Raw genomic sequence first — 11,246 nt, forward strand, 5'->3', positions numbered from 1 at the left:
GTCTCATGTATTCTTTCAAAATGAAAATGTCTTCTAACTTGTTTATTCCACACAGAGACATTTAATCTGATTTTTTTTTCACCTACAACCAATTAAAGTGGTCTTCTCTTGCCTTTTGCCAGATACATTTAATTTTATTTTCTCTCCCTTATAGATAAATTTAGCAATGGGTTTGGGTAAAGTACTATTGACGTCTGAGAAAACATTCATTTGCGTTTGGAATCAGAGGATATTGAAATGACTCTGACAGCTTGAACTAACGTGTGAGTTCACTAAACAACCATTTAAATCTGTTCATTGTGCTGCTGTGAATGTAAAAGAATACCCCCCAGTGAAAGGCCTTCACTCTACATGTCTCTGCATACGGTTTACACATAAATGACTTGCACAGTGCATGTGAAAACAAATCCATTAGATCCATTCAACTTGATTTATCAGTTCACGTATTGGAATGTCAAGGAAAATGTGACCCAATTGCATTCATGAACAGAATTCATTCATGAGATTAGAAAGTGTCTCAATTTTTTTTTTGTTGGTTTTGACCTTTAAAATGGTTCTGGAGTATCAATAGACTGAAATAAACCATATAAGAAGAAAGGCCCGGTGAAGTAAAATGTGATGATGTCATTGATCGGTTACTCTAAATACCCAGTTTAGAGTAACCAATCAACCAACGTGCATTTGGACTGTGGGATGAAGCAAACCCACACATGCAACCAACACACAGAAACCTGAGATCTCAACCAGAGTCCTGGCATAAAATGAGATTGTAAACCATTACACCACAGTGCAACCGTTAGTGGAAAAATCAAATAAAGTCTTGTAGTAAAATAAAGACGGTCCCTGAAGGAATTTGCATTGTTGTGATCACACCAATTCACACAAATTCCCAACTATCACACTTTTTTCTCTAAAAAAATCTGGTGTTAAAGTTCTTTAACACATTTTATGCTATCAGTCTTGAAGGACATGTTTTTGATGCCACAGATAGTCAATTTTAGGGATGCTTGAAAATATTGATTCAGTGAAATATCGTGATACTCTGTTAGGTGATACTTGTGTCGATTTACTGCCAAGGTGATATTTAATAAGGTAGTTCGGTCTTTTCTTTTCCACTTAAGTATTACTGAAATTCTGAATTTCTTTCAGAAATGTCTGAAATTTGGGGGTATTTAGAGTAACCAGTCAATTAGCACAGAGAGATATAGTATGTCCTTTCCATCAAACTCATTTTGACAGGTGACCTTTGACCAAATTGATATCAAATTGTTACGTCATCACATTGGAATGTGTAGGTCAAAGGTCACCTGTCAAAATGAGTTTGATGGAAAGGACATACTATATCTCTCTTAGCACCATGAATTGTTTTGGGTAAAAGAAACTTGTTTATGAGATACAGTTGCAGTGCTTAAAATTCTGATCATTAAGTAACATGTATTTTACAGTTTTACTTTTGTGAAAAATGTATTAATATTCAGAAAATTCTCGAGTCATAATTAAAAAAAATGATGAAATATTGTCAGTTACTGTTTGGGTATCACAATACCTGTATCACAATCCGTTTATTGTGATGCAGGTATTGTAATACCTGTATCACAATACATGTATTACCATGTTTTTCATTAAAATAATATTTAATTGTTGAATTGCAAGACCTGGTCTGTTATTAGCATTTATATTAAATTGAATGCCTTTTAAAAAAGTATACAGCATTGTATAAGTGTCAGAATAGCAGTTGTGAAAGCTCGTTTTTACAGACTGCGAGAACAGATCGTTTCTTCCTCTTTTTCACTTTGACATCTGCCAGATGGTGAGTCCATGTCTGTGCTGGAGACTCGGATTTGGCATCTGTTTGCCTTCAGAACAAGCCGTGCTGTTCAGCAGTTCACAGCTTCGTGTTTTCTACTGCAACACATAAGAATTGATCTGTGCTGATCATTAGACCTCCCAGTCGAGAGCATTTGACGTATCACTCACAGCCTATCACTGGATTTATCACGTCCACGTCATGTTGTTTGTCCAGTTTAGTGACAAAAATGTTCAAAATTCTACTTTTGTTATGTTGTCTTATAAAACAAGACAATATGAACCGAAGTACAGCATAAAACTTAAAGTACTTGTGCCAAAAAAAAGTTGTAAATGAAGATTGATCGCCAGCCTGTTCTTGACACAAACACTAAGACTTTAAGAGTCAAAACTGTTGATGGATGTTTCATTTCCTCTGAGATTACAGCCTGACAGCACTGTGTCAAATGATTCTGGTTTCTTGAGATACTGAACGTGAAAGGATGCCGTTCCAAGTATGCTGATGTAAAAATGTAAATGATTTGCTCTTTGCACTCCATATAAATGAGCCTGGCGTTCTGCTGAGGGAAGGCTGGTCTGCATGCAGACAGCTGGACTGTTAAACGTTCATTCTTTCCTCTACAAACGTTTGAAGGAACGATTAAAAAAAGCCATAAACTTCACTTACAGAGTCGTACTTTACCGCTCCTTTGAATGGCGTTTAAGGTACAACATAAAGGATTCCACACTGACAGAGGAACTATACGCACCAAGCGAATAGAAAAATGAAACTAAAAAGCATGTCGTGTTAGATAAATGTTAATTATTTATGGCTGTCATGACTTGAATGAAAGCTCTGCGGTAATGAATGCTTCCTCTGGTTCACATAAACTTACTTGAATGGAGCAGACAGTAATTTGTCCACATTGTCCAGTTAATTACTGGCTGAATAATAACATGCGGTTGCATGATGTCAGAACACCGCCTGCTTTACTTGAAGCCACATGAGTTAATATGGAAATCAGCACAATGACCCATGTTTGTAATTCAGTCATTTGGCAAGAAGACTCATCCTTGCATTAGTAACAAGAAATTCAAGAGTGTAAAACCCTAGACTTTAAATCAATCATTTAAACTAGATGTTTATTTATTTTTCATTACTGAAGTAGTTTTCAATACAGAAAACCCCATGGAAAATGCAAGTTTGTTTTATTTTTAAGCAGTTTTGACAAGTGTCGTCCGGAGGCAGCAGATGTGTTTTTACACGCTGTGAGTTGGCTGTATATGGAGAGAAAATAGACTCACAATGTAATTCTTTATTTGTAACTTATACAATGTTTTTTGTGCTTAAGTACAAAGATTGTGAATTTATTTTTATATTAATTACTGGACATATATGTTTAAGAAAGTGGGAAAATGTCAAGTTCCACCAGATATAATTCACAATCTGAGGTTAAAGCAGCTGAAAAGAAAACTGATGACTCAACATTTTAGCAGCATTTAAACATCCTTTACATCTGAATCTTGGAGACGAGAAAAGAGTCTCACATCAGATGTGTGTGTAATTCTTGAAGATCTGTGCATATACTTACTATTGTAATTTTAAGCTGTGGGTGTGTTTTGAATTTCTAAATTTTGTATTTATGCACAAAATATATTTCTTGAGATACAAATGAAGAATTATGCACACACAAATTGGGGCAACACTATTTTCTTTCCATAGTTATGAAGGTTTTAAGAAAAAGTAAACATTTTACTGTAACTGGACAACTTTCTCTAAAAGTTGAAATCATCAGTATCACATATTGAAGTTGAGCGATGGCGGTCCAGTGACGGGCGGAGATGATGTCATTACAAAATCAGCTGACAGATGGGGAGCCACAGGTGAGTGGCAGCTGGAATCGCCGGCCGGCAGCGGCTCCGACTGGACGATGTGGAAATGTCTCTGGACAGTGACCGTCCATATCAAGTGCTACCGGGGTGCCAGCTGCCCGGCAGCCCGGGGGAATATAAGCGAGCCATCCATCCGTTTTCCAAACCACTTTGTCCCTTTTAGGGTCATAGGGCTGCCTAAGCCGTAAAGAGGGAGCTGAGGTGAGTGGATCAACTTGAAATTAATAGCAATAGCAACACAGCTAAGGACTAGGCAGAACGTAGTCAGGAGACAGGCCAGGGTCAAACATTGGAGCAAGGCAGGAGAAGAAAAAAAAAAAGGCGAGAGTCAAACACAGAGAGGCAAACGTAAGAATGCTCAGAATGAATGTACAGAGTGACAAATCAAGACTTCGCAGGGAGCAGAGTGAGGAGCAGGAATATGTACAGCACTGATGATGACCAACAGCTGGTGGTGACAGGAAAATGGGGAGTGATGCATGATGGGAATTGGAGTACAGGAGAATGACAGATGCAGTTAGAACTCAGATGAGGGCTCCCTCTGGTGGTCGGAGAAGGACATGACTGGCTGGGTCCTGACAGAGCCTAACCCGGCCACTTCTGGGCAGAGACCAGATAGACCCTGGAAAGGTCGCCAGTCTGTCACATTCATTCAACAATTAAAAAAAAAAAGAATCAGGCGATGGCATAAAACCTTGAAGATTTGCGCAAAGGCAGTTGTATTTGTGACTGTAGCATTAGTTAGCAACACAAAGAAAAACTCAGTAAGACACCATTTCACATTCGCATATTCACAATATCACCCAACAAAACATTTTGATAGAGAGGATTTTGAGTGCGCCATTTAGCTAAAAAAAACTTGAGCAGCTGTTTAAAATATTCTAAATTCATTACAAAATATTTGAAGAGATCTATAGACTTTTGATGTTATTGAAGATGAATTTAAAAACCTGTAGGTTTTTAAAAAGAGGTTCAAGAGGCATTTAATCTTATGTGTATATTTATTCTAATAGTTTTAAATAAATATTATTTTATGCATTTAATTGTATTTTATGTCTTTAATTTAAACATCTATTATTTTAGTCACAGCGTTCCCATTGGGGATCTTTAGTGTAAAAATAAAAGTGACCAAAAGTAACACAAATTCACACTAAATCGACAACTAATGAAAAAGGTGATTTTATTCAAATGTGAAGATTTTGAGCAATTACTTACAATGTTTTTTCCCAGTTGGATTTGATGTTGTCTACTCCAGTGAAAGTGGTGTTTTTACCATGTTCTTGTGACATTTTTCTCATGATGGAGGACACATATTGAGAAAATGACGTTTAAAATTGTATTTATGAGTATTTCTTTGCAGGACCGGCGCACTGGAAGCCTGGATTATCTTCCCAGGAAGCACAATGAAGTGGATTTAGTGTGGGTGCCGAAACTATGCAGCCTCAAGGGGGGCAAGTTTGGGTCTCCCTGTGCAGGTCCCTAGCCCGGATAATATATAAAAAAAACCAAAAACAGGGTAGTGTAAAGAAGTGCACCCAGCGTAAAACTGCTACCAAACCACCTGTGCAAATCAGGGAAAGTTGATTTGCTGTGTAAATGTCTCCGGATGTCGGTGGTCCTTATCAGGTGCCACTGGTCAGTCCGGGGATTAAATAAAAAGCATTCATGACCACGCCAAGGATTTTCAAACACATCCACGCCAGCATGAAATCTTGAAGATTCTAAACAACCCTCAGAGAGTATTGTTTTGTTCATTCTTATTTTATTCCTGTTAATATTTTGGTTCTGGTGTCTCACAGACAAGAATCTACAATCACAGAGGTAGTCTGAAACAAGCCAGTGACTGTTGTCTGGATTTCCAAAACCTATTAGTCCAGCTTCCAATATGTGAGCTTCAATGAAAGTCTATAGATTTGGTACTTAGAATTTGCCTTTTTCCTTTAATTTTTATTTTGTCTTTATCTTCTTTAAAGCAGAATGAATTGAAATCTGCCAAAAATGGCAATAAATGAGTTGGTTCTGTAAAAGTGACCCAGCTGACGTCCCTGGGCTTCATTGCCAAATTTCTTGGAACTGCAATTGTCAGTTGTCTTTAAATAGCCCTTATTCAACACTAATACAAACTTAAGTGCTGGAGAATGGAGTCTAAGAGAAAAGAAGAGAAAACATAATTTTCAGAGTTTTTTTTAAAGGCCTCCACCTGCTTTACCTTCAACGTGAGCATGAATGCCCAGCAAGAAATATGACCTTCTTTTGTCCGGTGTTAAGTTCATCACTTTGAACCACGTCTGTGCATACAAAAAGGAAACATTTAAGGTAGTAAATTGGATGAATTTTGTGCGTATTGGCAGCTTTGTGTGTGTTTATGGCTGGTGAACGTTTCAAGATACATACATTTAGGACTGCATCTCTTTTTACCCTCATGATGTCTCCATTCTTGTTGAATTTAGTGAGTAGTAGGCACTGAGACGATTTGCAGTGAAGCCTCCAAAACTCCCATTTAATCAGAGCTCGTCTTATTTAAGAGGAATAAATCCTGAAGCGAATCGTGTCGTAATCTGTGCCGCTTCCATCAAACTGACCTTTATGAAGAAGTTTAAACATCTTGTAAATAAATCTTAGCCCTCCATGGGATGAAATGGGCTGTCAGAAAGGGACTCGTGAGCTGCTGACGTTTCTGCCTTTCAACGGGTCGGCAGAGGTCAGATCACCTGAAACAGTTATACTGGTAACCTGAAAGCATTTTAAAAGATACAATCAGCCAAAACAAATCCGAACAAAAGCAAAGCCTGTTTGCTAAATCCTTCGCTAATCCATTTAGGATTAGAGCTCCATTTCCTGATACCTTCAATTCAATGTGCTGCTGATCTTACCTGTTGACTCCAACATGTCAACGCATTCTCACTCCCACCTTGTCACACATGGATGTATGGTTCGGGTTCCCTCCACGTCACTTTTTGGCCTTTTGGGCGTCCCTAACTCGTTTTGACCTGCTGGCTGTTCCCATTAAATTAGGGGTCCCCAACCTCTGTGCCGCAAACCGGTACCGGTATGAGGACTGCTTGGTTCTGAGCCACAGACAGGGTAAAAATGCATACGCTAATCAGGGGTCCTCAACCCTCAGGATACAGACCAGTACCCTGACTCAGTACCTGTTCCGCGTCCGGTACCGTGTCCTGAGGGTTGGGGACCCGGGATTTAAAGGGGCCATTCCATGATTTTCTTAAGCCTTTCAGGGTTAACCATATAAATGTATATATGATCATATATTACCTTTGGAACATTAAAAAACAAATTATGAAATACGAGTTATTTTTGTGGACTGTTTTAATACACGGAAGTAAAACGAGTCGATCTCTGAGGCTCCGCCTTTCGCTCCTTGTCGGTCCCACCCTTTTCATGACCTCATCCTTGAGCCAGCCTCCCGAGCCTCCTCAGCGTGACTAAAGTTTGTAAACAAAACCACGTGACTAAAGATCTCTTCAGTCATTGGCCAGCAGCTATGTGGGCGGGCCAAAACAGAAGAGGAAGATGGATGCACTGCGGTCTGCAAATGCTTGCCAGGAATTTTGCGTATTCAGACTTTTTATTTTGCTGATGGATTTTGAGCGTCTGTATTACGGTTCAACACTTTTACTGCTGGTTTGGTACCGCGGAGGAATCCTGCATGACGGTTACTGGAAACGCTACGGCTACAGCTACATGCTAATAAGAGTTTGTGACATGTGGATTGTCGGTAAAATAAATGTGGATCACGTTAAAAGTTGTTTTATTGTTCATCCGTGTCTCATCGTTGTATTTTTATGATGTTTTTAAGAGAATTCTGTTGGAACTACAATAGAGCTGTCATGGCAGTAGCTGTGTAGGATACACAGAGAAGAAAGTTATACATTTTTCAGTGGTGTTAAAATAAACGTTCTAACAAGTAAACAGTTCGACCAATTAATTCCTTTGGATAACATGACAATCTAAAGCTCTACATTTGTCCGCAGCTCACCGATCGCCTCATTTCTAACACGTTTACATCACGTGACCGTCGGGTACGGTGGCTGTTTTGGTTCAGTTGTTCCGCTCTCGGATCGTTTCAAATTCAAACTGAGCGAACCGAAGTTCAGTTCGATTGGAAACAAACCGAGACCATCTTGAAAGATGGATCCGAGAGCGGTTCCTGGTACAGCTGTGGTACCAAGGCAGTTCTCCCCTGCCAGGAGACACATTCTGGCAGAGGAGAACTACCTCGGCACCACAGCTCCACGGAGAAAGTGGGTGTGTTTATGCCTTACTCTGGGGGCGGAGCTTGCGGCACAGACTCTTCCTGGAGGGAGCTGTTGGCATCGATCTTATGTCAGCATGTTTCCAACCGCTGGTTTTCGTGGGTATGGGAGGGGCTGCTGCAGACAGTGCAGGTTTTTAGAGGATTACTCTAAAATGCATGAACAGATCAAAATACTAGTTTGGGATTCTTTATAGTGAAGAATGAACAGTGAAATGCATTTAAAACTTCAAAAAGTAGAATTTTCATGGTAGGGCTCCTTTAATATGAACAGCCAGCATATCAAAAAACAACACAGTTGACCCAAATTATCTGTCTATATGAGCTTGGAGAGAGAATGTGTTGGATAATCCAGAGAATTAGAAACTTAAAAAATCTACTTACAATTCTGTCATCTTGTTTAGAAAGAGGTCAGCTGAGCAATCTTTTAAACTAAGATCTACTCTCCGGAGAAATTAGCCAAAACAATACAGATGTCCTTATTCCAAATGCTGCCCAGGATCCAAAATAACTGATCCTCCACGGCATCTGATTAATATAAAATGAGGAAAACGGGCTGATGAGCATGAGCACACTTTCAATTTTCCAACGAAATTCATGCAACAAAGTGATTTTTTTTTTTACAAAAATAGATATTTTCTGAAGCCATGAAGATTCTTGAGGGAAATTCCACTTACATTTTTTTTTATTCTTTATATCCAGAATACATGAGAAGATTCAAATTAATATCCAAAATGCACAGTACACATACGATACACGTGTCACGATACACGTGTCACGATACATCTCAAGACGGTGTCAGATACAAAATTTTCCTTTTCCTTTTTTTAATCATCACTCAATAAAAACTACAGAAAACACCTTTCCATCTAAAATTTGTAAAGTATTTTTTTATGTTCAGAACTTTAAGCACTGCAACTGCATCTCATATACAAAGTGCTTTCAACAAAATTAATTGATGGTGTTTTTTTTTAAATAAGTTACCAAATATTTTTTCAACACTCAACTTTGTCTGATTTTCACTAAGATTTTTTTTTTCAGCAAAGGAAACCCCCACAAAGACTTAATGTGTCTTAACCATCAATGTTTCAGTATTCAGTGCAAAACTAAACCCCCAAATTTCATTTGCTGGACAGGACAAAAAAAAAACAAAGTGTAAAGCTTAATTAAGACACAGAACTACATTTTTGCTCATATATAATCAACTAAATAATGTCTTGGCTGCATTATAGATCAACACAAGTATCACCTAATCAAGTATCACTATATTTAATTAACTTTCTGACACCCCTAGTGTGAACATAACATTAGTTCTGTTGTATTTTCTAAAGAACTACAGTGAGAGGTACAAGTTCCCCTAACGTTTATGTACTGAGATCATTCTTCAGGCTCCATCCAAACTAGAGTCTACATACGACTGCAAATCGTCTTTGAGTTATTGACCTTAACAGAAAATATTATACAATTGAGTAAAGGTGGTAGGTCACTAGGAGAAAAAATGCATACTCCCATAGAGACAGTAGTACAAGAGAGAATCTAGGAACCTGAAGAGAACCGTGTCGGAGTCGAAGAGCAGATGCTCAATAACACGAAATAGAAAACACACACAGGTCTTTGTTGTATATGTTACATAATGTTAGCGCTTTCATAGTTTCATATTAGACACAAAAAATAAAAAAATCAACTATGAGGTTAGACCTTTAAAAATCCAAAGAATATAGAGACGTCACACCAAGTTAATGGTCTCCCTCTTTTCTTTACATCAATCACAGTTAGTACAAATGCATGAAAGTGATAGTGATTTTCATTAAATGTTGTGGCCTCAAGGTCCAGTAGGAAAGAGTTATATCTCCTTAAAATGAATGGTAGTAGTCGGTAGTAGTTTTTTTGCATTTTTATGCCAAACTGAAGTATTTGTTCATCCTTACTTGGACCCTTCAGAATAATATAGAACTGACTTCTATTCTTTGGTGCAGAGGGTCTAAAGAACTGAACAAATGCTACCACTGTAATCAATACTTAATGTAACCTTTTGTCTTTTTAGCTTTCTTAATCTCTTTTCTGGATTTTTGAAATGCTTTTCTTTTTTTTCTAAATGGTTGTTCTGTTGGTTTTACTCTCAATGCTGCCAGTACAAGATTTATATTTAGTCAAAAGCACATTTTTAATGTATTACTCATCTTTGAATAAAATTTAAAAACAAAACACTCAGTTGGTGGCTCTTCGAACCAAACAGCTTAAATGACTGACAATTATAGATTTAATTAACAAGACGTGTTGTCCATGTAACAATAGTGTCACTAAACAAACAGCAGCCAGTGTGTGTGGTGAATCATGTACAGCCACAACAGCCTGGCACCGCCTCCTCATGCTGGTCACCAGCCTGGTCACACACTGATGTGGGACGGCATCCCACTCATCAGCCAGTATTCACTGGCATTCCGTCAATGTGATTGTGTTGGTCACTGTGGCATCAACAGCACGTCCATGGTAGTGTTTAGTGTGGTTGAGATTAGGACCTCTGGCAGACCGTTTCATCATCTCCACAACCAAATATTGGAGAAATGGTCTCTGCTAAACCATACTCTGTGTATAGGGATTTGGTAGAGGGAGACTACATCAGATGAACCGAAACCACAGCAGATAATTTAAGGGTTTACACCATTCCACGTCCAGTATAAGCAGATCCAGAGGCTTGAACTGGGTCAAGGACAGAAGTCGTGGTCATGATCCGAGACAGAAACCCAATCTACAACAGGAAACTAAGAGCAGAAAGCTTCTAAGAACTGTGAAGAAATCAAGAGGTCAACTAAAAAAGATCCACCCCCTGCAACAATGCTGGTGTGAATGCTTTCTGCTGAAAGTAGTCACGGAAAAAGCTGAAGCTGTTTCCTGAAAATGGTGACGCAATTTACTTTAATTGCTGAAGGGATTTGCTGAAAATACAAAAGCTATTCGCAAAACGTTAAATTTGCTAAAAGACTGGAAATTTCAATAAAAAACTATGAAAGAGTGTCGAAGTTGACCTAAATTTCTTTTAAAACATTGTAGTAAAATTGCTTAAAAATCCCCTAATACATGACAATTTTGCAAAAGTGTTTAGTGTGTTTCTTAAAATATGAGTTAAACTCAAAAATTAGCTTAAAAAATGTAGTAGATTTCACATTAGCACAAAAAGCTAGCTTGTTGCATAAATGCTAGCTAAACTCGGTTGCTAATTTAGAAGCTAAACTCTAAATTAGCCAAGAAAAACCCCAGTAGATAAACTAGCCAAAACGTTAGCATGTTGACAAAA

Source organism: Oryzias melastigma, linkage group LG15 (genome assembly GCF_002922805.2).
Source record: "Oryzias melastigma strain HK-1 linkage group LG15, ASM292280v2, whole genome shotgun sequence".
In the NCBI taxonomy this organism is placed as follows: domain Eukaryota; kingdom Metazoa; phylum Chordata; class Actinopteri; order Beloniformes; family Adrianichthyidae; genus Oryzias; species Oryzias melastigma.